The following is a 27,992-nucleotide window of genomic DNA, read 5'->3' as shown; positions in this document are numbered from 1 at the left end:
CCTGGCAGTAGGTGTCACCACAATGCACCTAATATGAAAAACGTATGTTTTTGGGGGTGTCCGTATACATTTGATCACATAGTATACCAATCAAACGGATGAGGGTGAGGTGAAAGAGAAATGTAGCCCACGATGCGTAAATATCCAGACTTTATTCACTCACTGTTCGACAATGAGAGCCCTTGCGACTTGCAACAAACTTTAGTCGTAGTTTGAAAGCTATATGAAACTTTTTCTCGCTGACAACGCCCACAAAATGGTAAAACAAATCAAGTTTTAGTTTACTACGTTACTGCTGTTGATGCATGTAAAACTGCCGTATCAGCTATGACGTTTAAATGTAGTACTTCTTTGCTACTAACTCTATTCGCCACACAGTATCCATATATGCCGCTGAATTTACCTAGAAATATACAGGGTGAGTCACCTAACGTTACCGCTGGATATATTTCGTAAACGACATCAAATACTGACGAACCGATTCCACAGACCGAACGTGAGGAGAGGGGCTAGTGTAATTGTTTAATACAAACCATACAAAAATGCACGGAAGTATGTTTTTTAACACAAACCTACGTTTTTTTAAATGGAACCACGTTAGTTCTGTTAGCACATCTGAACATATAAACAAATACGTAATCAGTGCCGTTTGTTGCATTGTAAAATGTTAATTACATCCGGAGATATTGTAACCTAAAGTAGACGCTTGAAACCTCCGACTTTCAGTTGCGTGATGTAACAAACACGGGCCACGGGCGTTTCATAGGACGTGGAGGACGCATAAATTAGCCAGCCCGTTCTCCTGATCTTACACCTCTGGAGTTCTTTCTGTGGGGTACGTTAAAGGAGAATGTGTACCGTGATGTGCCTACAACCCCAGAGGATATGGAACAACGTATTGTGGCAGCCTGCGGCGACATTACACCAGATGTACTGCGGCGTGTACGACATTCATTACGCCAGAGATTGCAATTGTGTGCAGCAAATGATGGCCACCACATTGAACGTCTATTGGCCTGACATGTCGGGACACACTCTATTCCACTCCGTAATTGAAAACGGAAACCACGTGTGTACGTGTACCTCACCCCTCATGGTAATGTACATGTGCGTCAGTGTAAAAGACCAATAAAAAGTTGTTAGCATGTGGACGTAATGTGCTGCTCCAGTCTCTTCTGTACCTACCATTCCCTTTGAATCCCTACGTAATTCGGTGCTCTCCGATACATACGATCGAACAGCGGAGTGGTACTCAAGTGTCAACTTTAGGTTACAATATCTCCGGATGTAATTAACATTTTACAATGCAACAAACGGCATTGATTACGTATTTGTTTATATGTTCAGATGTACTAACAAAACTAACGGGGTTCCATTTAAAAAAACGTAGGTTTGTGTTAAACAACGTACTTCCGTGCATTTTTTTATGGTTTGTATTAACCAGTTATACTAGCCCCTCTCCTCACGTTCGGTCTGTGGAATCGATTCGTCAGTATTTGACGTGGTTTACGAAATATATCCAGCGGTAATGTTAGGTGACTCACCCTGTATATCATTGTACGACACATAGTTCAGTGTATATGACGTATATGACTTGGATACGTGAAAAACTGCCGTATCATACATGACCTTTCAATTTATTTCTTCGTTACTTCAAAGTCTATTCGCAGCTCTTTTCGCAGACAGTATTCAAATATACAGGGTGTTACAAAAAGGTACGGCCAAACTTTCGGGAAACATTCCTCACATAGATATAAAGAAAAGATGTTATGTGGACATGTGTCCGGAAACGCTTAATTTCCATGTTAGAGCTCATTTTAGTTTCGTCAGTATGTACTGTACTTACTCGATTTCCACAATCAATATGTGTCGGCTGACGAGAATCCGCACGCAATTGTGCAATCACGTCATTAAGACAGATTTTCTGTGAATGTTTGGGCAGGCATTGTTGGTGATGTCTTGATTTGGCCCCATGTTCTTCCACGTACGCTCAATGGAGCACGTTATCATGATTTCGTACGGATACTCTACCTGTGCTGCTAGAACATGTGCCTTTACAAGTACGACACAACATGTGGTTCATGCACGACGGAGCTACTGCACATTTCAGTCGAAGTGTTCGTACGCTTCTCAACAACAGATTCGGTGACCGACGGATTGGTAGAGGCGGACCGATTCCATGGCCTCCACGCTCTCCTGACATCAACCCTCTTGACTTTCATTTATGGGGCATTTGAAAGCTCTGCACATTTCAGTCGAAGTGTTCGTCCGCTTCTCAACAACAGATGACATGTGTCCGAAAACGCTTACTTTCCATGTTAGAGCTCATTTTATTACTTCTCTTCCAGTCACATTAATCATGGAATGGAAACACACAGCAACAGAACGTACCAGCGTGACTTCAAACAGGAAATGTTACAGGAAATGTTCAAAATGTCCTCCGATAGCGAGGATACATGCATCCACCCTCCGTCGCATGGAATCCCTGATGCGCTGATGCAGCCCTGGAGAATGGCGTATTATACCACAGCCGTCCACAATACGAGCACGAAGAGTCTCTTCATTTGGTACCGGGGTTGCGTAGAGAAGAGCTTTCAAATGCACCCATAAATGAAAGTCAAGAGGGTTGAGGTCAGGAGAGCGTGGAGGCCATGGAATTGGTCCGCCTCTGCCAATCCATCGGTCACCGAATCTGTTGTTGAGAAGCGGACAAACACTTCGACTGAAATGTGCAGGAGCTCCATCGTGCATGAACCACATGTTGTGTCGTACTTGTAAAGGCACATGTTCTAGCAGCACAGGTCGAGTATCCCGTATGAAATCATGATAACGTGCTCCATTGAATCGAGGAAGTACAGTACATACTGACGAAACTAAAATGAGCTCTAACATGGAAATTAAGCGTTTCCGGACGCATGTCCACATAACATATTTTCTTTCTTTGTGTGTGAGGAATGTTTCCTGAAAGTTTGGCCGTGCCTTTTTGTAACACCCTGTATAACTGAATGTACGTGTAATAGAACGTGCTCGAATTAAATCAGGTGATGCTGAAGGAATTTAATTAGAAAATAAGGAACTAAAACTAATAGATGAGTTGCACTATTTGGGCCGCAAAATAACTGATGATGGCTGAAGTAGAGAAGATATAAAATACTGACAGTAATAAAAAAAGAATTTCTGAAAAAAAAAGAATCTGTTAACAAGCCTCTATGAAGGCCTTCTACAGAAGTGAAACGTGGACGATAAGCAGTTCAGACAAGAAAAGAATCGCTTCTGAAATGTTGTGCTATAGAAGAGCGCTGAAGATTAGATGGGGACATCCGATCAAATGAGGTACTGAATAAAACTGGGGAAAAAAGAAATTTGTCACAACCTAACAAAGGACTGGTCGATAGCACACATCGTAAGGCATCAAGGAATCGTCAATTTGGTTAATGGAGGGAAGTATGTGTGTGTTGATGGTGATGGGGGAAGGGAGGGAGAAGGGGGGAAGGGGAGGAGGGGAGGAGGGGAGGAGGGGAGGAGGGGAGGAGGCGACGAAGGCTCGAACACAGTAAGCAGGTTGCAGTAGCTGTGCAGAGATGAAGACGTTTTCACCGGATAGTCTAGCGTGGAGAGCTGGTTAAACCCAGCAAATTCTTCCTTTCGCAGACGTGTCGGACTTGAATTTTGAAAAATGCTTATATTACCAAAAGTACAACCAGTTTTTATTCTCCTGTTATGTCTTTTGTTCAGGTGTGGGTGGGAGCAATATTGCACATATGCAGACAAAACTGATTCATTTATTACTTATGTATTTAGTAGCAGAAGTATAAGCTGAATTGAGCAGTATCCCTCCAAAGGTTATAGATGCGCTATATACTTTTTACGTTCACGTGTTTTTGCGTGCAACAACAAACAGTTATCAGAAGAGAGTGATCTGTGCCAGACTGACGGTGCTACACAGAGCAACACACGATGTCCCGTCAAGAGCTCAGTAGCACATTCTAGTGACAGATTCTTTTCAGTTAGCTTCATAAATAATAGTCGTCCATCTGCAAGGCAGTCCAGTGTTAAACGTCAGTGGCAACGATGAAAAGAGAGTTGAAACTATGCCTTGCACATCTGCAATGTAGCACAGTGAAGGGTTAAATAGCAGTTTATATTCTTTCTGTGCTACGACTCATTCGTTACCTAATTAGGCTGGCGACAACGTTATTCACTTAAGCTGCGCAACACTATTTCCTCCTTCACCTGACGTGGCATGTTTCCATATTTGGATACAAAATTACGAACTTCCTCATAAGACAGCAATCGGTTTCATGTTCAAAACAGATAAAGCGTAAGTTCTAAATGTGACCGTTTATTCGAAACTACTAATCAGATTTTTATGAGTGAAACGCATCTAAAATTGCCACTTTTACAGCTACATTACTAGCAGCAGAAATTACTGCAGTTTCGTTTCAAAGCCGGCCGCGGTGGTCTAGCGGTTCTGGCGCTGCAGTCCGGAACCGCGGGACTGCTACGGTCGCCGGTTCGAATCCTGCCTCGGGCATGGGTGTGTGTGATGTCCTTAGGTTAGTTAGGTTTAAGTAGTTCTAAGTTCTAGGGGACTTATGACCTAAGATGTTGAGTCCCATAGTGCTCAGAGCCATTTGAACCATTTTTATTTTCGTTTCAAAAAGCGAAGTTGGTACCTATATCTGTATAATTAATATAGCACAAATAGCGACTATACGTAACGTAGTGAGAGCTTTTTCACAATTCATTTCTGTGAAAACATAATTACGGTATTTGGAATGGTATGCCGAGCGGGGTAGCCGCGCGGTCTATGGGCGCCTTGTCACGGTCCGCGCGGCTCCTCCCGTTGGAGGTTCGAGTCCTCCCTCGGGCATGGGTGTCTGTGTCGTCCTTAGTGTAAGTTAATTTAAGTTAGATTACGTAGTTTGGTCCCATGAGATCTTACCACAAATTAATTAATTACCAGGAAGTATCTGATGTGAACAGCTTAGGGGACGTACATTAATAATATGAGGGATTTTGCTTAGAATTTGGCTCCCCACTCTCCCCTTGGTGAGATACGGTGAGGCCTCTCCCCCTTCCTCTCACGTGAGGCTTACCTCGTAGTCGGGTAAAACAACGAAAAAATAATTTTTTTATTTGTTCCAAATATTGATTAAAACACTCTAATAAAACGATGTTTTATTTTTAATGTGTATTTATAGTGTTTTTATGACGTGATTAAAACAATTTATTTTAAAGATGCCAACCCTGAATAGTATCCGCGCGGACAGACAGACAGAGATAGAGGGACAAAAACGCTCCTCGTAAATAGTATCAACCGTTTTGACGGGTGCCTAAAGAACCGAAAGAACTGTCCTATTATTGGTATATTATATACATGAAATGTCCTTGAACCTGTACTTACTTTGCGGATGAATCACAACATTGTTTTTAATGCCGTTTAAACTGTATGATTAAATAGCTTTTCAATCTCTTGATTTATATGATCAATATAAGAATTCTTGTCGTGAACTTGAGCTTAGCTTCCTTCAACAATATTAATTACTTCCTCGCTCGTGTTTTCCGACTTGTTCACATGTCACTGAACATATACATTGCAAAAGTTTTGATACAAATTCATGTTGAACACAATAACATCTGCTGTATATGCGTTGCATAATATCACGATTGACTCAGTGATTGGCACGTAATGATCTCGATCACAGCAGCAGAGAACTCCCCAAATAAAATCTGACATTTACGCAGACACTTTCTTCGAATCGTGCAATCCCAAATCGGGCAATCCCAAACATGCACACATGTAAAGCATTAAGTTAATTTCAGAGGGGCCAGAAAGACGGGTGGGTATTTCAGTATTGAGCTACCCCGCTCGGCATACCATTCCAAATACCGTAATTATGTTTTCACAGAAATGAATTGTGAAAAAGCTCTCACTACGTTACGTATAGTCGCTATTTGTGCTATATTAATTATACAGATATAGGTACCAACTTCGCTTTTTGAACAAAATGTTATCCTTCATAATAATGTATATTCACTGAATTCAATAGTTGACATGAGATTTTCATTGCACCCTCTCCCCACCATTTCTAAATGAGATATGGTGATATTTATACTTATATAGACATGGTGTCTGTTCTTTCGGACATGTCCAGAAGAACAGACACCATATCCATGTATGTATATAGTTTTGGCAATACCGGCCATGACCGTTTTCTTCTGTGCGGATGCACACATATTCCCCGAACTCTTACGGGACTTGGTAAGAATGTCTTCCACGAGTTATGAGTGTGTTGGAGTGGGACACTACGAATGTAGTGTGTGGACATATAAGATGAGAATGTGGGTGTCGCGGGATGCGTGCGCGAGATAGTCCCTGCAGTCGCACTATCTTCTGTGTCCTCGGTGGCTCAGATGGAAGCCGGCACGGTGGCTCAGCGTGTTCGGTCAAAGTGCTGCTCGCGCACTGTAATAAAAAGGAACTGAGTAAAGGAATCAACGACCAACTTGAACGGATGTCTTGTGCCGTCCGCTCAGACCAAACGCAACGAACAATACCGAAGAAAATGAAAAAAAAAAGATGGATAGAGCGTCCGCCATGTAAGCAGGAGATTCCGGGTTCGAGTCCTGGTCGGGGAACTCATTTTCACCTGTTCCCGTTCATATATACAGGGTGTTTCAAAAATGACCGGTATATTTGAAACGGCAATAAAAACTAAACGAGCAGCGATAGAAATATACCGTTTGTTGCAATATGTTTGGGACAACAGTGCATTTTCAGGCAGACAAACTTTCGAAATTACAGTAGTTACAATTTTCAACAACAGATGGCGCTGCGGTCTGGGAAACTCTATAGTACGATATTTTCCACATATCCACCATGCGTAGCAATAATATGGCGTAGTCTCTGAATGAAATTACCCGAAACCTTTGACAACGTGTCTGGCGGAATGGCTTCACATGCAGATGAGATGTACTGCTTCAGCTGTTCAATTGTTTCTGGATTCTGGCGGTACACCTGGTCTTTCAAGTGTCCCCACAGAAAGAAGTCACAGGGGTTCATGTCTGGCGAATAGGGAGGCCAATCCACGCCGCCTCCTGTATGTTTCGGATAGCCCAAAGCAATCACACGATCATCGAAATATTCATTCAGGAAATTAAAGATGTCGGCCGTGCGATGTGGCCGGGCACCATCTTGCATAAACCACGAGGTGTTCGCAGTGTCGTCTAAGGCAGTTTGTACCGCCACAAATTCACGAAGAATGTCCAGATAGCGTGATGCAGTAATCGTTTCGGATCTGAAAAATGGGCCAATGATTCCTTTGGAAGAAATGGCGGCCCAGACCAGTACTTTTTGAGGATGCAGGGACGATGGGACTGCAACATAGGGCTTTTCGGTTCCCCATATGCGTCAGTTCTGTTTATTGACGAAGCCGTCCAGGTAAAAATAAGCTTCGTCAGTAAACCAAATGCTGCCCACATGCATATCGCCGTCATCAATCCTGTGCACTATATCGTTAGCGAATGTCTCTCGTGCAGCAATGGTAGCGGCGCTGAGGGGTTGCCGCGTTTGAATTTTGTATGGATAGAGGTGTAAACTCTGGCGCATGAGACGATACGTGGACGTTGGCGTCATTTGGACCGCAGCTGCAACACGGTGAACGGAAACCCGAGGCCGCTGATGGATCACCTGCTGCACTAGCTGCGCGTTGCCCTCTGTGATTGCCATACGCGGTCGCCCTACCTTTCCAGCACGTTCATCCGTCACGTTCCCAGTCCGTTGAAATTTTTCAAACAGATCCTTTATTGTATCGCTTTTCGGTCCTTTGGTTACATTAAACCTCCGTTGAAAACTTCGTCGTGTTGCAACAACACTGTGTTCTAGGCGGTGGAATTCCAACACCAGAAAAATCCTCTGTTCTAAGGAATAAACCATGTTGTCTACAGCACACTTGCACGTTGTGAACAGCACACGCTTACAGCAGAAAGACGACGTACAGAATGGCGCACCCACAGACTGCATTGTCTTCTATATCTTTCACATCACTTGCAGCGCCATCTGTTGTTGAAAATTGTAACTACCGTAATTTCGAAAGTTTGTCCGCCTGAAAATGTAGTGTTGTCCCAAGCATATTGCAACAAACGGTGTATTTCTATCGCTGCTCGTTTAGTTTTTATTGCCGTTTCAAATATACCGGTCATTTTTGAAACACCCTGTATCAACGCCCGTCAGCAGCTGAAGGTATTAATATATCAATCAAATGGTGAGATTTTATCAGATCCTTCCACCCCCATCCCATTTTGAGTTCACATAATGAATGGGCTTCCCGCTGGATGAATCACTCTGTATTTTATTGGCTGTTCCTGAGTCTTCCCCTATCGATTATCCATATTCTCCTGTGCTTGTAATTTAGAGGAATGCTGTTTTTTTGTGATGGGTTGGGGTCGAGCTGCAAGCGCTTCTCGAGTGTGCTGTTTAAAGTCGGCCGGCGAGGCAAGCAGTCCACACATTTCACGGTCAGTTAGTAAACCGATCTGACTCGTTGTGCCGTAACTTGTCCGCAGAAGGAGACGGCCGCGCCGTCGACTGGAGAGACATAAAACGAGAGTTGTGAGAGCGGAGGAGAATGCCCGGGCTGGCTGGCAGTCGCACAAGGCTTTGAGGAGCGGCGCCCGAGTTAAAACCAGCGGCACGGCAATCGCTACGGGCAGACTCTGAAGCCGCCGGTCTGCCGTGCAGCGGGCCGTGCGTAATTACATCCGCAGTGCTTAATTAGAGAGAGGAGAGAGAGAAAGAAAGAGAGGGGGCAGAGTTACAAAGCCAGCGGGGGCGCCTCCCCGCCTGCAGAGGGCGTCCTCCAGTTATCTGCGCCCTCTGTAAGCCGCGCAAATCCGCGCTGTAATGCCACGGAGCAGCTGGCCTCGGCTTTGTGGGTTTGCCGGGGCACTCGCTCTGCACGACCATGGCCGTCGAGTTGCGACGCCACGCGAAGGGGTCACCACTGTTTTACGACTGCTCTACACGACAGCTGTTAGCATGAGTGACATAAAAGTAGATATCTTAGGTGTTGTGAAACAACTCAAATCACTTAAGAAAGGCAAGTCTTCGGCTCCACATGGTATACCAATCAGGTTTCTTTCAGAGTATGCAGACACAATAGCGCCTTTCTTAGCAATCATATACAACTGCTCACTTGACGAAAGGTCTCTTCCTAAAGACTGGAGAGTAGCACAGGTCACACCAATATTCAAGAAAGGAAATAGGAGTAACCCACTGAATTACAGACCCATATCGCTGACCTCAATTTTCAGTAGGATTTTGGAGCATATACTGTACTCGAACATTATGAATCACCTTGAAGAAAATGACTTATTGATACATAACCAATACCGATTCAGAAAATATCGTTCTTGTGCAACACAGCTAGTTTTTTATTCCCATGAAGTAATGAGTGCTGTCAGCAAGGGATCTAAGATCGATTGCATATTCCTAGATTTCCATAAGGCTTTTGATACCGTTGCTCACAAGCGACTATTAATCAAATTGCGTGCATATGGAGTATCGTCTCAATTGTGTGACTGGATTAGTGATTTCCTCCCAGAGAGGTCACAGTTCGTAGTGACAGGCAGTAAATCATCCAGTAGAACAGAAGTGATATCTGGTGTTCGGCAAGGTAGTGTCATAGGCTCTCTGCTGTTCCTGATTTACATATATGACCTAGGTGATAATGTGAATAGCCCCCTTATATTGTTTGTAGATGATGCTGTAATTTATCATCTAGTAGAATCATCAGACGATCAATTCCAATTACAAAATGATCTAGAGAGAATTTCTGTATGGTGCGAAAAGTGGCAATTGGCATTAAACAAAGAAAAGTACGAGGTCATCCACATGGGCACTAAAAGAAATCCGATAAATTTTGGGTATACGAAAAAACGCACAAATCTAAGGGCTGTCAATTCGACTAAATACCTAGGAATTACAATTACGAGAAACTTAAATTGGAAATACCACATAGATAATATTGTGGGAAAGGCGAAACAAAAACTGCGCTTTGTTGGCAGAACACTTGGAAGATGCGACAAACCCACTAAAAGAGACAGCCTACATTACACTTGTCCGTTCTCTGTTGGAATATTGCTGCGCGGTGTGGGATCCTTACCAGGTATAATTGACGGAGGACATCAAAAAACTGCGAAGAAGGGCAGCCCGTTTCGTGTTATCGCGCAATAGTGGTGAGAGTGTCGCTGATATGATACGCGAGTTGGGGTGGCAGTCACTGAAACAAAGGCGGTTTTCTTTCCGACGAGATCTATTTACGAAACTTCAATCACCAACTTTCTCTTCCGTATGAGACAATGTTTTGTTGACATCCACCTACGTAGGGAGAAATGATCATCATAATAAAATAAGAGAAATCAGAGCTCGGACGGAAAGATTTAGGTGTTCCTTTTCCCATGCGCCATTCGAGAGTGGAATGGTAGAGAAGTAGTATGAAAATGGTTCGATGAACCCTCTACCAGGCACTTAAGTGTGAATTGCAGAGTAACCATGTAGATGTAGATGTAGATGTACATCAACTACTTCGCAAGCTACCGTACAGTGTCTGCTGGACCATCATGGGTGTACCACTCGTAAAGCGCTCCAGTTTGTCCATTACACAGAATTGGTCAGAAAGCAGTTTTAAAATGATATCGAAATTTATTGAAACAGTTTACAGAATTTGTAGATACGTCATTTTGTAGCAAACAACATCAAGTTTCACGTAAAAGTGTCAAATGTCATATGATTCGATGTGACTACCATTTTTGAGGCGGCTGACATCCCCTGGCAATCAATTCCTTCCTACACTTGCTGCAGCAAATCGGTTGTAACTTGTGCAACAGCAACGTAGATTCGATTTTTCAGGTCGGCTAAACTGTTTGGTACTGTGGAAACATACATACGCTCTTGAATGAAACCCCAGAGGAAGAAATCCAGTGGTGTCAAGTCTGGGGAACGAGGTGGTTATGTGACCTGGCAAGCGATTAGCGAGAAAATCTCGAACTTCCGTGAGGAAATGAGGTGGCACATGGCCTTCCTAGTAATAAATCATCCCATCTCGGTCATCTTTGTTGATCTTTCAAATTGAAAAAAGTTTTTAAGCATATCCAGATACTCAATACCAGTGACAGTTTTATCCTTAAATAATGAAGGGCTGTAGAATTTCAGTTTGCTAAGGGTGCAAAACGCATTAGCTATGGGGCTGTCACGTAAGTGTTCCTGGGTTGCATGTGGATTTTGGCTGCCCCATAGCCTACAGTTGTGAGTGATCACCATGCCACTGATACGAAATGTTTACTCCCCGCGAGGATGTTCGCACCAGTGAAAGCAGCCATTTTAACTGTGTACTATGCTGGCGCTCCTCGTGGGGGAATGGGGTACTGCTGCACTACGTCAGTCAATCTTGAGATTTAGATTAGATTAGATTAGATTTACTTTCATTCCAGTTGATCCGTAGTGAGGAGGTCCTCCAGGATGTAGAACATGTCAGAAAAACTACAATACATGGCAAATATTTACAACTCAAACAAATAAGGTAATGTACCATTCTACAGGTCCCAAGTGGAATGATCATCATTTTTAATGAACATTATATGAAAGGATCATTTTACAAATACTAATGCACTGAATTTAAAATAAAAAAGTTTTTTATTTATTTATAAGGTAATAAACGTGTAATACAACTACTATAATACTAATTTACAATGAACACAATACTGCACTGAAATGGTGCAGGTATATTGTGCAGAAGTTATACTGTACTTATATATATATATATATATATATATATATATATATATATATATATATATATATATATATATACACAAATCAGTTCGTTCTACTGAGAAATTTATCAATGGAGTAGAAGGAGTTGGCCAACAATAACTCTTTTAGGCTTCTTTTAAACCGAATTTCATTGGTTGTTAAGCTTTTTATGGCTGCTGGCAAGCTATTGAAAATGTGTGTTCCTGAATAATGCACACCTTTTTGTGCAAGGCTAAGTGATTTAAATCCTTGTGAACATTATTCTTATTTCTAGTATTGATTCCATGAATTGAGCTGTTGGTTTGAAAAGATATATTTTAATAACAAATTTCATTAAAGAATAAATATATTGGGAAGCAGTAGTTAGTATCCCTAGTTCCCTAAACAGGCTTCTGCAGGATGTTCTTGAGTTCACACCACAAATAACTCTTACTGCACGTTTTTGTGCCCAGAAAACTTTAGCTTGGCTTGATGAATTACGCCAAAAAATAATCCCATATGACATTATGGAATGAAAGTAAGCATAGTATGCCAGCTTTTTCATTTTTATATCCACTATGTCTGACACAATTCGCATTGCAAATAGAGATTTGTTAAGACGCTTCAGCAGTTCTGTGGTGTGCTTTTCCCAGTTGAATTTATTATCAAGCTGTAATCCCAAGAATTTAACACTGTCCACTTCTTCTATATGCTTGTCATCGTATGTTAGGCGTATACTCGTGGGACATCCCTTACAAGTTCTGAACTGCATGTAGTGTGTTTTTTCAAAGTTTAGTGACAAAGAATTGGCTAGGAAACAGTTATTAATGTCTACAAATATTTTATTAGCTGATCTTTCTAAGCCTACACTTGATATGCTATTTATTACTATGTTCGCATCGTAGGCAAACAAAACGAACTTGGCATCTGGTAATGTTACTGATGAAAGGTCATTGATATACAGAAGAAAAAGTAAGGGCACTAAAATGGAACCTTGTGGGACCCCACATGTAATTCGTTCCAGTTGGATTCTGCCTGATAGCTTGATACATGTCTCTTTCCTAATAACACCCTTTGTTTCCTGCCAGAGATATAAGATTTGAACCATTTTGCAGCATTTCCTGTTACACTACAATATTCTAATTTGCTTAAAAGGATATTGTGATTTACACAGTCAAATGCCTTTGACAGATCACAAAATATTGTTTGCTACAAAGTGACGCAGCTACCGATCGTGTAATATCAATAAATTTCTATATCATTACAAAGCTGTAAAGACATTTTTGACTCAACCTCCATTGGGTTGGTGCATAAGATGGTAGCGTTTCTCCATAACAGACACAAACAAAAGAGACTTTAGCCAACAATAATATATCCTTCTTTACAACAGTCTGACAACGCTGGGGTAACTTTTCGATTCCGCGACTGTAGAAATCACGTGGTTCTGAGGAGAAGAACTGTTCGAGCCATGATCGGGGGGCATGCTCATCGGGAAAGGGAGTTGCTTGAAGCCTGTTCGATAATCCGGTAAATAAGGTGAGTGCAGAATGATTTCCCAATCCAGATCGCATATGCTAATTTTTGTCAGTCTAGCAGAATGCGGACAGACGTTATCCTAGAGTAGCAAGCATCACTTCACGTAGTCTTATTGGTCTTTGTTCTTTGACTGGAAATGCAAGACGTCTCAGTTGTTGACTATGAATGTCAGCAGTGATGGTTACACCACGGGGAAGCAATTCGTAGTACACCACACAGTCCCTGTTCCACCAGATGCATAACATTATGTTTTGTGGACGAACGCAGGTGTACGTACGGGGAGTTGCTGCTTTGTTTAGGTTCAACCATTCCTTTCTTTTCCTTATGTCCGCGTATTGACACCATTTCTAGTCACCAGAATCGATACAGGATAGGAATGGTCAGTGGTGTTCACAGCCAGTTAATGACGAGCATGCAGATATGCACACCGATTTTTGTGATTTTAGCTTAGAGCATGTGGTAACCATGCCTCCATTTTCAACGTTCTTCATTGCATACAAATGTCCTACGATGGTGGAATGATCACAGTTCATCACATAGTCCAAACCCCGAAAGTCTTCCTGAACGTGGAGTGTCACTAATGTCAAAATGATCCTCCTTACAACGAGAAAACCATTTTCTTGCCGTGCTGTGTCCCGTGGCATTATCCCCATACAGGGCGCGAATGTTTCTGGCTGCCCCCGCTGCTCTCGCCGCTCTCTTGAAATCAAACAGAAGAATACGTCGGAAATGTTCCGATTTCTCCATTTGGCACTCCATATTCTAGCGTCCACAGCTGCACTCAGTATCTCCAAATGACAAAATGACAATATGTGGACTCAGATAGCAGAAGTGAACGAGAAATAAAAAATTGGCAATCGATAAATTAACCCGTAGCAACCGGAATACCAACATACCAACCGAAACTACGAACTTATGCAGCAACATTACACCATGGGACCCATGCAAAACTTCCAAATTTTCGTAGTTGTAAATAATGACAGTATTTGGAGTAAGTGTGGTCTTTGGGATGAGAGTAGTTGTGGAAACGAAGACAAACGTCCTTAAAAATTAACAGAACGACGTGAAATAATTATCATGGATTTATTGCAAATTCTTGTATATACATTTACATATGTCCATAAATGTGTTTTCCTTTCGGTATGTTTGTCCTGGCTGGTACGATGGGCAGATATCGAGGATTGTCAGCAGTGTCACCTAACCTATAACTTCAACGAGACTAACATTTTAAATTAGAGTAAGCACTTTGGGCCGTGGCAGCACTAGCTAAACCACAATTCAAGGCGGTATGACCAATATGTTTGTCGTCTTGGAATTTAAATTCGCTTAGAAAAGTCAACTTGCACGAAGGGCAGAGATAATGGGCTACCGCAGTGGTCACGGTTATTATCTGTGACAATGCTGTATACAAATTTCCACTGAATAACTACATAAAACAAATAAAATGGTATTTGTAATAAGATAAGATGAAAAGGGAGTCTCTGATTTGTGATTAGTAAGTTAGCTTCGTAAAATACAGATATGTAGCTGGGAGTATGTGTGTGAAATCTTATGGGACTTAACTGCTAAGGTCGTCAGTCCCCAAGCTTACACACTACTTAACCTAAATTATCCTAAGGACAAACACACACAGTCACACACCCATGCCCGAGGGAGGACTCGAACCTCCGCTGGGACCAGCCGCACAGTCCAAGACAGCTGGGAGTACATGATGCCCTTTTGCGTATGATCGTTCAGTCTCTTTTACTTCAAAATATTCCACAATTAATAAGTCTTCGCGTAAAACCTGTATGCAGTGTCAGAAGCCGGTTAAAAAACCTTTCTAACGATATTCATTCATCTCTGTACGATTTGTATATGTTGAGAAAAAGGGATGTTGACTTGAGAAATAGTATAATTGATTTTCTAGGTATTCAACGATCCGCCCAAATGATTTCAACCTCGACATGCACAATCAACCTGTCCGGTTAACTTACATACTAAAACATCTAGGACTAATCCCTGGCAGCGGAAAGCACACCTACTAAGCATCCAAAGAAAGGCCCACAATAGACTGTTATGTAGTCTTCAGTTCGATGACTGGCATGAGATTTGTGGATGACATTGTCATTCTATCAGAGAACGGAAAAGGATATGGAAGAGTTAATTACCCCACTAGCGCAACAAGTTTCCAGACAGGATTAATAAAAAATAGAGAAAAGTTAAGATGGTCGTTTTAATGCTCGTGTGTTTTATGTAGTCTCCCCTCCCCACTCCCCCATTTGAGTAAAACGCACAGAACGTTCATCCAGTCACTTGAGAGTGTCAGGAAAGTCATAGATTCGAATATACATCAACTCGTACGTCAAATTTTTGAATGTCTGTTACACCGTTGAAATGTGACCCTTCGTGTAAACCTATGCACTCTGCTGTTTTGTGGTAGGTCCGTACTGATAATACCAAGTCTGGTCGCCCGTGAAGTTTTTCTGCACCAGAGAAGTGTCCACACTTTGCATATCAGTCATGTCGTGGCAGGCGTACACGCGTCGTTTGTATTCGGCGCTTGCTGCTGATTATGTGTTTAAGTGGGAACGACAGGGTGACGGTCGAGAAAACGAAATTTTTTTTTATCACGGAATTGACGAATTATTCGCCAAAATATCATGTGCGAACTCACAAAGTAACGATTCTGTGAGAGTTTGTAGCTAAAGCAAACGGTGGATTGGAAAATTATAAACACAAAACGCTATTGCCACCAGTCGTTATCGATGCCATCACCCGCATTTATACCGATTTGAGTAAACTTGATTTGATGGAGCGTTGTTTGGGTGGTTTTACTCAAATTGTGAACGACAGTCTCACTTGGATATACGCTCCAAAATAACGTCCAGCCGATGCAAAATTGTCAACATTGCTTTAAATTGACCGTATGTCTGTTCAGCGTAGGCAATACTGCATTAATGCACCTGGAAAATGCCCTTCGAAACAAAATCGGCGGTGAAATGTACTGATTCTGTGAAGATAGTGGCGCCAGCGACGATGCGCTCAGCGACGAAAAGGGCTTCAAGGACGACTGCGTATCAGGTCAAAGTAGCAGAAAGCTCCCATCCGGGACGACAATTATTATGGACCAGGCAAGTTTCAGGCTTTGTCCCTTCTTTTTTATGTTAAATACTTGTCAAACTTCAAAAGCGTTTTTGTCAAAACCATGTTTTTCGGCATTGTTGTCGTCGCCCATGCTACAGTTTTCAACAGATTTTAATTATTTTTGGTCTTCCTTGAAGCAAACTGAATCCTCTTCAGTTCATCGTAACTGATTTTTTTTAATGTTAATATTTAATTTTTTTTCGGCCAAAAAAGAGGTAACCATAAAGTGAAAATTTTTTAGAATATCTGTAATTTCACACCAGGACGGAATCAGTGTACACCATCTGTCTCCATCTAGAGTAAATTCGATGTGCAAGTGGGACAAAGTGTCTAAATGTCCGCGTAGAGTGTATCTGAGGCGCGGGTACTACTCCAGAATCCACCTATGGGTCGGTGGAATCCGCCTGAGCTGTACGCTGTGGACGAGCGGTTATTGGCGCTTCAGTCCGGAACCGCGCTGCTGCTACGGTCGCAGGTTCGAATCCTGTCTCGGGCATGGATGTGTGTGACGTCGTTAGGATAGTTAGGTTTAAGTAGTTCTAAGTCTAGGGGACTGATGACCTCAGATTTTAAGTCCCATAGTGCTTAGAGCCATTTGAACCATTTTTTTAATCCGCCTAAAGAATGAGCAACGCACCGGCTCTCGTCTTTCATCCTCAGGGCTGGTTTTTTCCTGGAATCAAAATGCACAGGACAAACTTCTCTCTTCTTTAAAGCATTCTGGAGAGTCTCTTAACACTTTATTTTGAAGTGTTGTTCCATTGCGGTTTGTGACACAACAGCACTGACACACCAAGCCCACACTACCATTACGTAATACTGCCTGCTCAAAGCTGACTGATCGATGCAGATCTGAAGACGGCTGCCGCAGGCGAAGGAAGTCATCGAAATTTGAAAATAAAAACATCCGCAACAAAGACTATATTTTTATCTCAGGTCTTATATTATTTGCAGTATCAGCCGAAACGATGCAATGGAAGAATGCAGGCCTGTTGTTTACAGTTGTTACTTCAAGCCACCACTGTAGATGCTACAATGATGTCATTTATACAGCGGGAATAAAATCAGTCTCTCGGACGTTTTCTGGAGGGACGGTGTGTTGTAATACACGAATGTCGTCGAATTAAATCAGGTGATGCTGAGAGTGCTAAACATAATACATTAGTTTCGCTATTAGGGCACCAAATAACTGACGGCGGCCGAAATAGAGAGGATATAAAATGCAGTCTGGCAATAGAAAGAAGAGCGTTTCTGAGACGAGGAATTTGTGAACCTCGAATATAAATTTAAGTGCGGGTAGTCTTATCTAAAGATGTTTATCTGAAGTATAGCCTTCTATGGAAGAGAAACATGGACGACAAACATTTCAGACAAGAAGACAATAGAAGCTTTTGAAATGTGGTGCTGCAGAATAATGCTGAAGGTTAGCTGTGCAGATAGAATAACTATTGAGGGGGCACTGAATCGAATAGGGGAGAAAAGAAATTCATCGCACAACTTGAGTAATAGAAGGTTCAGTTGATAGGAGCCGGACGGTGTGGCCGAGAGGTTCTAGGCGCTTCAGTCTGGAACCGCACGACCGCTACTGCCGCAGGTTCAAATCCTGCCTCGGGCATGGATGTGTGTGATGTCCTTAGGTTAGTTAGGTTTAAGTAGTTATACGTTCTAGGGGACCGATGACCTCAGATGTTAAGTCCGATAGTGCTCAGAGCCATTTGAACTATTTGAATCAGTTGATAGGACACTTCACGAAACGTCAAGGAATCGTCAATTTTGTAATTGAAGGAACTGTATGAGTGTGTGTGTGCGTTGGGGGGGGGGGGGTGTATGGGACGTGGATGGTTGTGGGGGGGGGGGGGGGGTAATGGCTAAAGGATGTAGAGAGGTAGAGAGAGACCAAGCAGAGACAGTAAGCAGGATGAAATTGCTGTAGCTTGTAGTAGTTATGCAGAGATGCAGAGAGAGGCTTGCACAGGATAGAGTAGCGTAGAGAGTTGCATCAAACCAATCTTCAGACTGAAGACCAAAATGACAAAAATGTTTAAATGTCTGATAGTTCAGATTTTACAATACTTCCGTGACACTCTTCCCTGGATCAAACAAACCTGTGGCCATCGGTGCAGCCCTTCTTCGTATACATTTATATACCCTCAGTTAGTCTTATTTAGTATGGATCCTAGATACTTGAGGAATAGTGTCGGCCGGCCGGTGTGGTCGAGCGGTTCTAGGCACTTCAGTCTGGAACTGCACGACCGCTACGAACGCAGGTTCGAATCCTGCCTCGGACATGGATGTGTGTGATGTCCTTGGGTTAGTTAGGTTCAAGTAGTTCTGAGTTCCAGGGGACTGATGACATCAGATGTTAAGTCCCATAGTGCTCAGAGCCATTTGAACCATTTGAATATTGTCGGGCGGATGTCACGACTGATTAAATTTCCCAGTATCCTACCAGCAAACCGAAGTTTGCCACCCCTTATACCCCTATAGCTATGTCTCAGCCTATGTGATCAGTCCAATTCATGTACCCAAGAATTATTTCACCCATAAGGGGCTCTTAGCCTGTCCTAGCTATTGTGTGCTGTTTACACGGAGCTGATTAGTCCCTCAGAAATCCTCCCTGAACTACAGTGGGAAGGACGAGTAAGGGTGTAACGGGAGGCGCTTGGTCGACCCCGCATCCCCAGTGGATGGCGCCGCTACCTGTTAGCTGGTCGATGCGCGCCAACCACGCCTGCATCAAAATTTCACGTGGCGCAGCGGTCCACAATTCGGCCAGCGCCGAAGTATCGGGCCTCCCTAATCAGATTCACCACGACTTCTACGGCTCGGGAAACGGTCTACAAATAGGTGGAACGCTGGCACCAACCTGGTTACCGGCACGGCAGCCATTATCCGCACCCTGAGCTCTCTATACTCCCCAGTAACCGAGTTTACTGCGCGCGGAAACGATAAAATGCAGCTGGCGAATAGCTGCACAGCTGGATCGTTGCACGACCTCATACGCGAGTGTTCTGGGCAACAGCAAGTGGAAGGCGTTAGCGCCAGCGATTGCGGGGCGCTGGTTAAAAAGAAAGCAGTTAACAATCATTTACGAGATCAAAGTGGTGACCGTGTGTCTTTGTTTTCGACCTGCATCCTTTCTTAGTTATGTCAGTTTGTTCTAGAGATAAATTCCCTCCGTCCAAGTGCGATTCTGTAAGATGCTGAAAAATCAAAACCAACGACCTCCAATCTCTTCGAGCGAATAAAAACGTCATACAGCCACAGACGCTTCTCTGTTTATTATCTGTAGTGTTCTTACAAGCAGAGGATCGGCTTAAAAGATAAATGAAAACATAAAAGATCAATTAAAACAATTACATGAATCACTCACTTTTATTTTCTCCCACGTCGTGTTTCCAAGGCTTCCACCATCATCTTCAGGTGGATCAATGGATTACATTATATTTTTGTTTGCTGGGTGTAGCCAGTTGTCTGTCCTGGGTTTCATTTCGCTATAATCAGCTAAATTTCGATTACGCGATAAGTCACACAAATTTGAAGGCTGTAAGTTCAACTAAATACTTAGGGATTACAATTACAAATAACCTAAATTGGAACGATCACATAGATAATGTTGTGGGTAGAGCAAACCAAAGACTGCGATTCATTGGCAGAACACTTAGAAGGTGCAACAGGTCTACTAAAGAGACTACCTACACCACGCTTGTCCGCCCTATTCTAGAGTACTGCTGTGCGGTGTGGGATTCGCATCAGGTGGGACTGACAGATGACATCGAAAAAGTACAAAGATGGGCAGCTCGTTTTGTATTATCTCGAAATAGGGGAGATAGTGTCACAGACATGATACGTGAATTGGAGTGGCAATCATTAAAACAAAGGCGTTTTTCGTTGCGACGGGGTATTCTCATGAAATTTCAATCACCAGTTTTCTCCTCCGATTGCGAAAACATTCTGTTGGCATCCACCTACATAGGGAGAAATGATAATCACGATAAAATAAGAGTAATCAGGGCTCGCACAGAAAAATTTAAGTGCTCGTTTTCCCCGCGTGCCGTTCGAGAGTGGGACAGTAGAGATACAGATTGAAGGTGGTTCATTGAACCCTCTGCCAGGCACTTTATTGTGAATAGCAGAGTAATCAGGTAGAGGTAGATGTAGATGTAGAAATAAGGACAAAATTGGAGTTGTATTATGGCACTGGGATTAGACATTTTAAACAATAAGGAAGCTCCTTACAAGATTTTCCAGTAGAAATAACCCTGAGGGTCGTCATAAACTGTCTACATATTTTCATCTTTAGGTGTCACGCAAACATGAAACAACATAACAGTCCGGATATTGTACCTGTTGTGGGTTGGCAGGAGAGCCAACCCCGTATTATTAGAGGAAGCCGAAAGGCAAGCGTTTTAGCTCACGCAGGCTGGCGTGAGGTCATGGAACAGGTCAAGGAAATTAGACTTTAGAAAAACGGACGTAGCTGGGGGAATACTTAACTTTAATCCATTAATGATGAGCGTCGCTCTTGACTGTACATGATTCAGTATCAATAGTAATTGGTAATGGCGCCTTGCTAGGTCGTAGCAAATGACGTAGCTGAAGGCTATGCTAACTATCGTCTCGGCAAATGAGAGCGTATTTTGTCAGTGAACCATCGCTAGCAAAGTCGGTTGTACAACTGGACGAGTGCTAGGAAGTCTCTCTAGACCTGCCGTGTGGCGGCGCTCGGTCTGCAATCACTGATAGTGGCGACACGCGGGTCCGACGTATACTAATGGACCGCGGACGATTTAAAGGCTACCACCTAGCAAGTGTGGTGTCTGGCTGTGACACCACAGTACCGATGTAGAAATAGTGCCTTGTACGTCAAAGGGCATTCTTTACCAGCTTACATTTCGAATCAAAGATACAAATAATATGTATAGAAATTTTAATATCTTCACAACCTATTCTCTTAGGATTTCATTGTTACAAGAAATATATAAAAAATGAAAGGCTTATAAAACCATATTGCACCGTATTTATTAGTTGATATATCGATATACTGATTAGGGAGTTTTTTTATGATTTGAGTCACTCAGAAACTCCTGGTAGGTAAAGTTACTGAAAGTTAATGTGCATCGTCTAGCATGCTTCAGCAGCTTTTTAAAAAGTTCACTGCTACTGCCTCAGCTTTGTCATTGAGTATGCTCTGCTCATATTTCCGATTTGTCCATAGAGGTTTAATTTGTAGCCCTTGTTTAGCTTGTGAAGTATTATTAGCTTATTACATGCTTTGTGAAAAGCATGTCCTTTGTCGTTAATGTGAGTAGCTATGGCAGATTTATTGATGTTGTTGTGTCTAAACACAGTTACGTGTTCTTTAGCTGTTGTGTCTAAACACATTTACGTGTTCATTAACTGTTATGTCTAAACGCATTTACGTGTTCCTTAAAGCTAGTTCGGAAGGTTCAATCAGTCTGACCCACATACTGCATCGTGCATACGTTGTACTGCATCTTTTAGACTCCCGAGTTGGAAAATTTTTCTTCTTTTTAATATTTAACATTTTCATGTTTCTACGGTTTTACATTAAACTGAGCTACTAGTACCCTATGTCGCTATTAAGTCACTTTGGTCAGATACATTACTTTCAATAGTTTCATATTTTGCAGCAGATTCTCGTTATATTCAGGTACTTCGTAGCGGTGTAATTTTTTTTTCTTTTTTACTATAGCTCATGTGCTTCTCTGTCTACATAATCATATAGTCTCCCTCAGGTGCGACTGCTTTACTAGATCATCATAGAAGCTTTCAAGTGAATCTTGCAAATCCTTTCAGTGGAGCTGTGCCTCCCGAATCCATATCGGAAGTAAAAGCCTAAAAAGGGCAAAATACTTTCATTTGTAAAATATATGTTTAAACACTAAACTGCCTTCTTTGCTAGAAAATTTGATTCATGTGTAATTGTAATTTATGTTATAATGCTATGTTTGGGACAAGTACTCTTTCTTATCGTTGTCATGAGACAATGCTCTGACCTGACGTAATTTCACAGTTTTACAAACATAAAAGTTGTTTATATGTGTTTACATGTGAAACTTTAATATTTTGTAAAGTTTTCATATTGACTTATGTTCTTATTTGTCTCATTTTGGTTGCATTTAAAATGGAACTATAATTCTCAGTCATCGACTTGCCAAATAAATAATATAGTAATGGTATCCTAAAAAATTTCCCTATTATAAAATGAAGATTGCAAATGTACGCCTATCGTGCTCCACCGCAAAAAGGAGAAGCCTCACGGGTTGTTTATTTATACAGACAGATTAATGCCATAAAGACCTCTGTTACACACAACCAAGTATGCTTCATATTGTTTTCTATGTATATTATGGCACAAGAATATTACATTTAGTATGGGACTTAATACTTACAAGTAAATGTACCCAAGGCATAAATTTGGATTTTGATCGGCTTTGAATATGTTGTACCGAAGAGCAAAATAAAAGACACGTATTTCTTCCATATGTGCCAGTGCATCCGTTAAGGGGATGAAACACTCCCTTGGAAAAATTTTATATTTCTGCGTTACAACGATGCATCCGGATTTGTCCAAATTCTTTTTTTCGAAATCTCCTCCACCTCACTATTTTGTTTTTCATTTCGACATATGACTAATAGCAAAACGTATAGCATATTTAATACCAAATTCAGTCATATACGATGAAGTGATATTCCAAAAACGCTTCTTCCTGAAATAAGCTAGAAATATCTCTATTTCGTTGGTCATATGCTCGCTATGTGTCGGCTTCAATGCCTATTGTCATGCTAGGTTGTTTAATAAGTCTTTCCCATATAAATATCTTCTAAATAAATATTTTCCATACATTGTAATACAAATATTTTTCCTTTTACTTTTGTGACATAAAATATATTGTATTTGTGTTTTCTATTTACATTTGATGAATGTTTTATTTTTGTTTTCAAGTTTTAACATTCTCATATTTAATTATGCTATATTTGAAACTATTTGTAAATTATTCTTGTAACATTATGGCAAATTTGAACAATAAGAAGGAAGTGCAGAACTGTTCCGGTGAAAAATGCACTTTCATTTTGCCTTCCAAGCACAAGCACAAACACAGGCGTCTTTGGAATAACACTTCATCATTTATGGCTGAAATTGGTGTTAATGTTTGTATACGTTATGCTATTAGTCTAATGTAAAAAGGATAAGCAAAACAGAGAAGGGGACGGGATTTCGAAATAAAACTACTTTTCTACAAATCTTGGTGCACCACTGTAACCTACATTAAAAACAATGGAACTTTTATTTGAAGTTTTTTTATTAAATTGTTACTATTTCAACTGTATTTATTCAAAAATATTAAAGTCAGCCGGCCGCTGGTGGCCAAGCGGTTCTAGGCCCTTCAGTCTGGAACCGCGCGACCGCTACGGTCGCAGGTTCGAATCCTGCCTCGGGCATGGATGTGTGTGATGTCCTTAGGTTAGTTAGGTTTAAGTAGTTCTGAGTTCTAGGGGACTGGTGACCTGGGATGTTATGTCCCATAGTGCTCAGAGCCATTTGAACCGTTTGAATTAAAGTCAGTTTTGTTTCAAGTGGGTTGTTTCACCCCTTTAAAGGCTGTAGGGACACTATTAAAACTACGTGCCTCTCATTTTTCTCTATACTGCAACATATTCTAAGCTGATTTTTCTTTCTTCCTTTAGGCCTTCGTCCCGGGTCAGCGCGGGGTCGGCCTTGTTATGACTGATTTGGCAGTGTTAGTGGCAGAGGGTGGCTGGATGCCCTTCCTGCCTCCACCACGAAACCCCTGGGACGTAAGTACTGTACCCCAGCTTTCTGCATCTAGTATAAGCCATGAAAGAGTGCGAACGTTTTCAAATGTCTGTGAGTCATGTAACTGAGGCTGAACGTGGGGACCAGCCTGGTATTCACCTAGCGGGATGTGAAAAACTGCCTAAAAATCACATCCAGGCTGGCCGGCAGACCGGCCCTCGTCGTTAATCCGCCGCGCAAATTTGATCCGAGGCAAGCGCGTCTACCCGAGTCCAGGAAGCAGCGCATTAGCGCAGTCGCCTACCCTAGCGGTTAACATATTCTAAGCAGATAAAAAGCGAAATCTGTTCCCTGGGGTAGGTTACCTTTTAGAAATAGTTCATTTACATCTATACTCCACACGCCAATTTTACGATGTTTGGTGTCTGATACTACTATTTTATCCTCTCTTCCGTTTCCATTCGCGAGTGGCGCATGGAAAGAATGGTAGTCGGAATATCTCCGTATGGATTGTGATATCTACGGTTATCTCGTAGTTCTCATTTCACGAGGCGTGTGTGGGAGGATGTAAAATGTTTCCCGGTCCAAATGGTCAAATGTGTGTGAAATCTTATGGGACTTAACTGTTAAGGTCATCAGTCCCTAAGCTTACACACTACTTAACCTGAATTATCCTAAGGACAAACACACACACCCATGCCCGAGGGAGGACTCGAACCTCCGCCGGGATCAGACGCACAGTGTATGACTGCAGCGCCTTAGAACGCTCAGCTAATCCCGCACGGCTTTCCCGATTCTTCCCAGTGTTCTCTCTCGGAATATTAAGAGTAACCGTCTCTGTAATGCATAACATCTCTCTTGCGGCGGCTGCCACTGGAGTTCGTTGTACATCTCCATAACGCTCTAACGCCGAGTGAAAGATCCGTGACGAAATGTCCTTCTCTTCTATCTCTCTTCTGTGGTGAGGAACCCAAACTGGTAGCCAATACTCAAGAATCAGTAAAACAAATGCTTTATACGCCACTTCTTTCGGAGATGGACTACGTTTCCATAACATTCTTAGAATTAATCTCACCCAGCTATCTACTGTTCCTAAAATTTGCTTTATGTGGTCATTCCACTGTAGGTCGCTAAGTATGAGTCCTGCTGAGTATCGTACCATTGTTACTGTTTCCAGTGGTTTATCACCTACAGCATAGTCGAACAGTAATGGGTCTGTTCACCTTTTTATGAGCAATATGTTATATTTATTTACCTGAACGGTCCACTGTCAGTCGCTGCATCAGTCACCCACAGGTCTTCCTTCACCTGCATGGAGAGGGAAATCACGGAAGTTGGAAAGTAATATGTGGATACAAGAAAAATTCGTACTTAGGCAACCAAAGAAATACTTCAGCTGGCCAAAGGAAGATGGGCATAATTTCTTCAGGAAAAAGAGACAAGAGTATAAATTAATTGGTAATTAAATCAATAGAACATGGTGAGTAGCTACAGTGAAATGGCTTCACGAAAAAAAATCGAAAAGGAAATGGTCATCAGGACAGGAGAGCTTTTAGGCTGGAAAAGGCAGATAAGCAGTTGTTAACAACCTACAATGGAATGACTACGTTTAATTCTCATATGATGAATATAGAGACATTATGGGCAACGTTTAAAGTGATTGTAAATCATGCTCTCGAAAAGTAAATGCGGAGTAAGTGGTTAAAGGTCGGAAACGACTCAACGCGGTTTAATACTACAATATGGAAAATGCTGAGATAAATTCTCGTTTCAAAAATTAAAGCAGAAATTACGTAGAGAAAATGTTAATAGAAATTCGTGGATGTACGAAACATAAAACTTCCATCGCCTTATGTTAGCGAACGATCTTGGAGAAGGACCTAGGAAATTCTGGCCGTATGTGAAATCGCTAAGCAGGTCGAAGGTTTCTATCCAGTCACTTGTTGACCAGTCTGGTATGGTAGAGGGAGACAGCAAAAGGAAACTGAAATTTTAAGTTTCGTTTTTAAAAATGATTCACTCATAGATCTCCGCACCAACTCCCATCTGGAGTACTTAGAAAGAGTCATCTCAGGTGTTGAAACGCCACTGAAAGAGTTGGAAAGAAATAAGTCGCCAGGCGAGAGTGGAATCCTAATTCATCCTTACAGAAAGTATTCTTCAGCACTGGCTTAGCTTACATTTATTGCGAATCTCAGTGGAAAGTACAAAGCGACTATAAAACAGTGCAGGTGACTCCTGTCTACAAGCAGTTTGAAAATACTAATATGCGAAATTACAGAACAATATCTTTAACGTCAGCCTGCACGCAGAAATTTGAGCCTTATCTGCACTGGAATGTAATACGTCTTCTAGGGACGCCTGTGCGGTAACTTATCTCGCCTTTTTCTCGCGCGATATCCTGCGAGCCATGGATGAAGGGGTACATTCCATATTTCTAGAGTTCCGGGAAGCGTTTGACATGATGTCCCACTAAAAGGTGGCACACCACTCTCTCACTTTGCCGGCCGCGGTGGTCTCGCGGTTCTGGCGCTGCAGTCCGGAACCGCGGGACTGCTTCGGTCGCAGGTTCGAATCCTGCCTCGGGCATGGGTGTGTGTGATGTCCTCAGGTTAGTTAGGTTTAAGTAGTTCTAAGTTCTAGGGGACTTATGACCTAAGATGTTGAGTCCCATAGTGCTCAGAGCCATTTGAACCATTTGAATCTCTCTCACTTTAACTACACCGTTTGTCAGAGTAAAGTTCATATTTTAGGTCATGATCTCCATGTTCCCCAGTACTACATTGGTTTGTTTGGTTTAAGACTTGTCTAGATGAGGAAATTGTGAGCAGAATGTTCATAAAATTGCATGTGTTGCCTGTAGAGAACTTGTACCTGAGGGGCCGTAATGGAGGTGACGGAGTACAGGGAGAAAGGTGGATTTTGGGCCATAAACGTTGTGCCCAATGACCTGCCGGTGCGAGTGATTCAGAGAAGCAGCGCTTTGTGGATTGTACCTGCAAAGGGACTTTGGCCATGGCACTCCATTCTCCCCACTTAGCGTTGGAGCAGAAGTGCGTCATTAAAGTTCACTGTTACCAGTCACCGTTTTATTTATTTCCACGACGCGTTTCGAAGGTTTAAACCTCCATCATCGGGTGGATTTACATTAGTAAGAGTTACATTTGTGTGTGTTGTGTTACGATTTTTGGAGGAACTTGTGGCACTGCCTAGTGGAGAAACAAGACGCTATTTCAGAATATGGTTTAGGATTACGTTTGACAAAAAATTAAACTGATATCTAATGGTAAACATTAAATAAGTAAACTACAGTACCTTCAGTGGTCACAGGTTCCTTTTGCTGTCGTAACACATCACGTGTATACTGCCACATTTGTAAACAAATATGTTGTCTGGAATCTGCTGGGTGTAAGGTTCGTATAGCAGAAGAGAAGACATAATCGCAAAGTGCAAAGAATATACATCGTAACAACATTATTACAGAATAATTGCTTTAAGCATTTGGCGGTGTTTGTTTTGAGGTGTCAAATATACAGGGTGTTACAAAAAGGTACGGCCAAACTTTCTCTTGCCACCCCACAGCACAGAAAATGGCAGCATTCCGGTACATGATTAATAGAGCTATCCAACTACCACTCTCAGAAGATAAATGTGATCAAGAAATTGAAATAATAAAACAAACAGCTATTGAAAATGGTTAATACAGCTCCATAGTAGACACCCTAAAACACTCAATAATGGCAAAGGAATCAC

This window comes from Schistocerca cancellata, chromosome 1 (genome assembly GCF_023864275.1).
Source record: "Schistocerca cancellata isolate TAMUIC-IGC-003103 chromosome 1, iqSchCanc2.1, whole genome shotgun sequence".
NCBI lineage: Eukaryota > Metazoa > Arthropoda > Insecta > Orthoptera > Acrididae > Schistocerca > Schistocerca cancellata.
The sequence above is the reverse complement of the archived record's forward strand: the minus strand, read 5'-3'. Positions refer to the sequence as shown.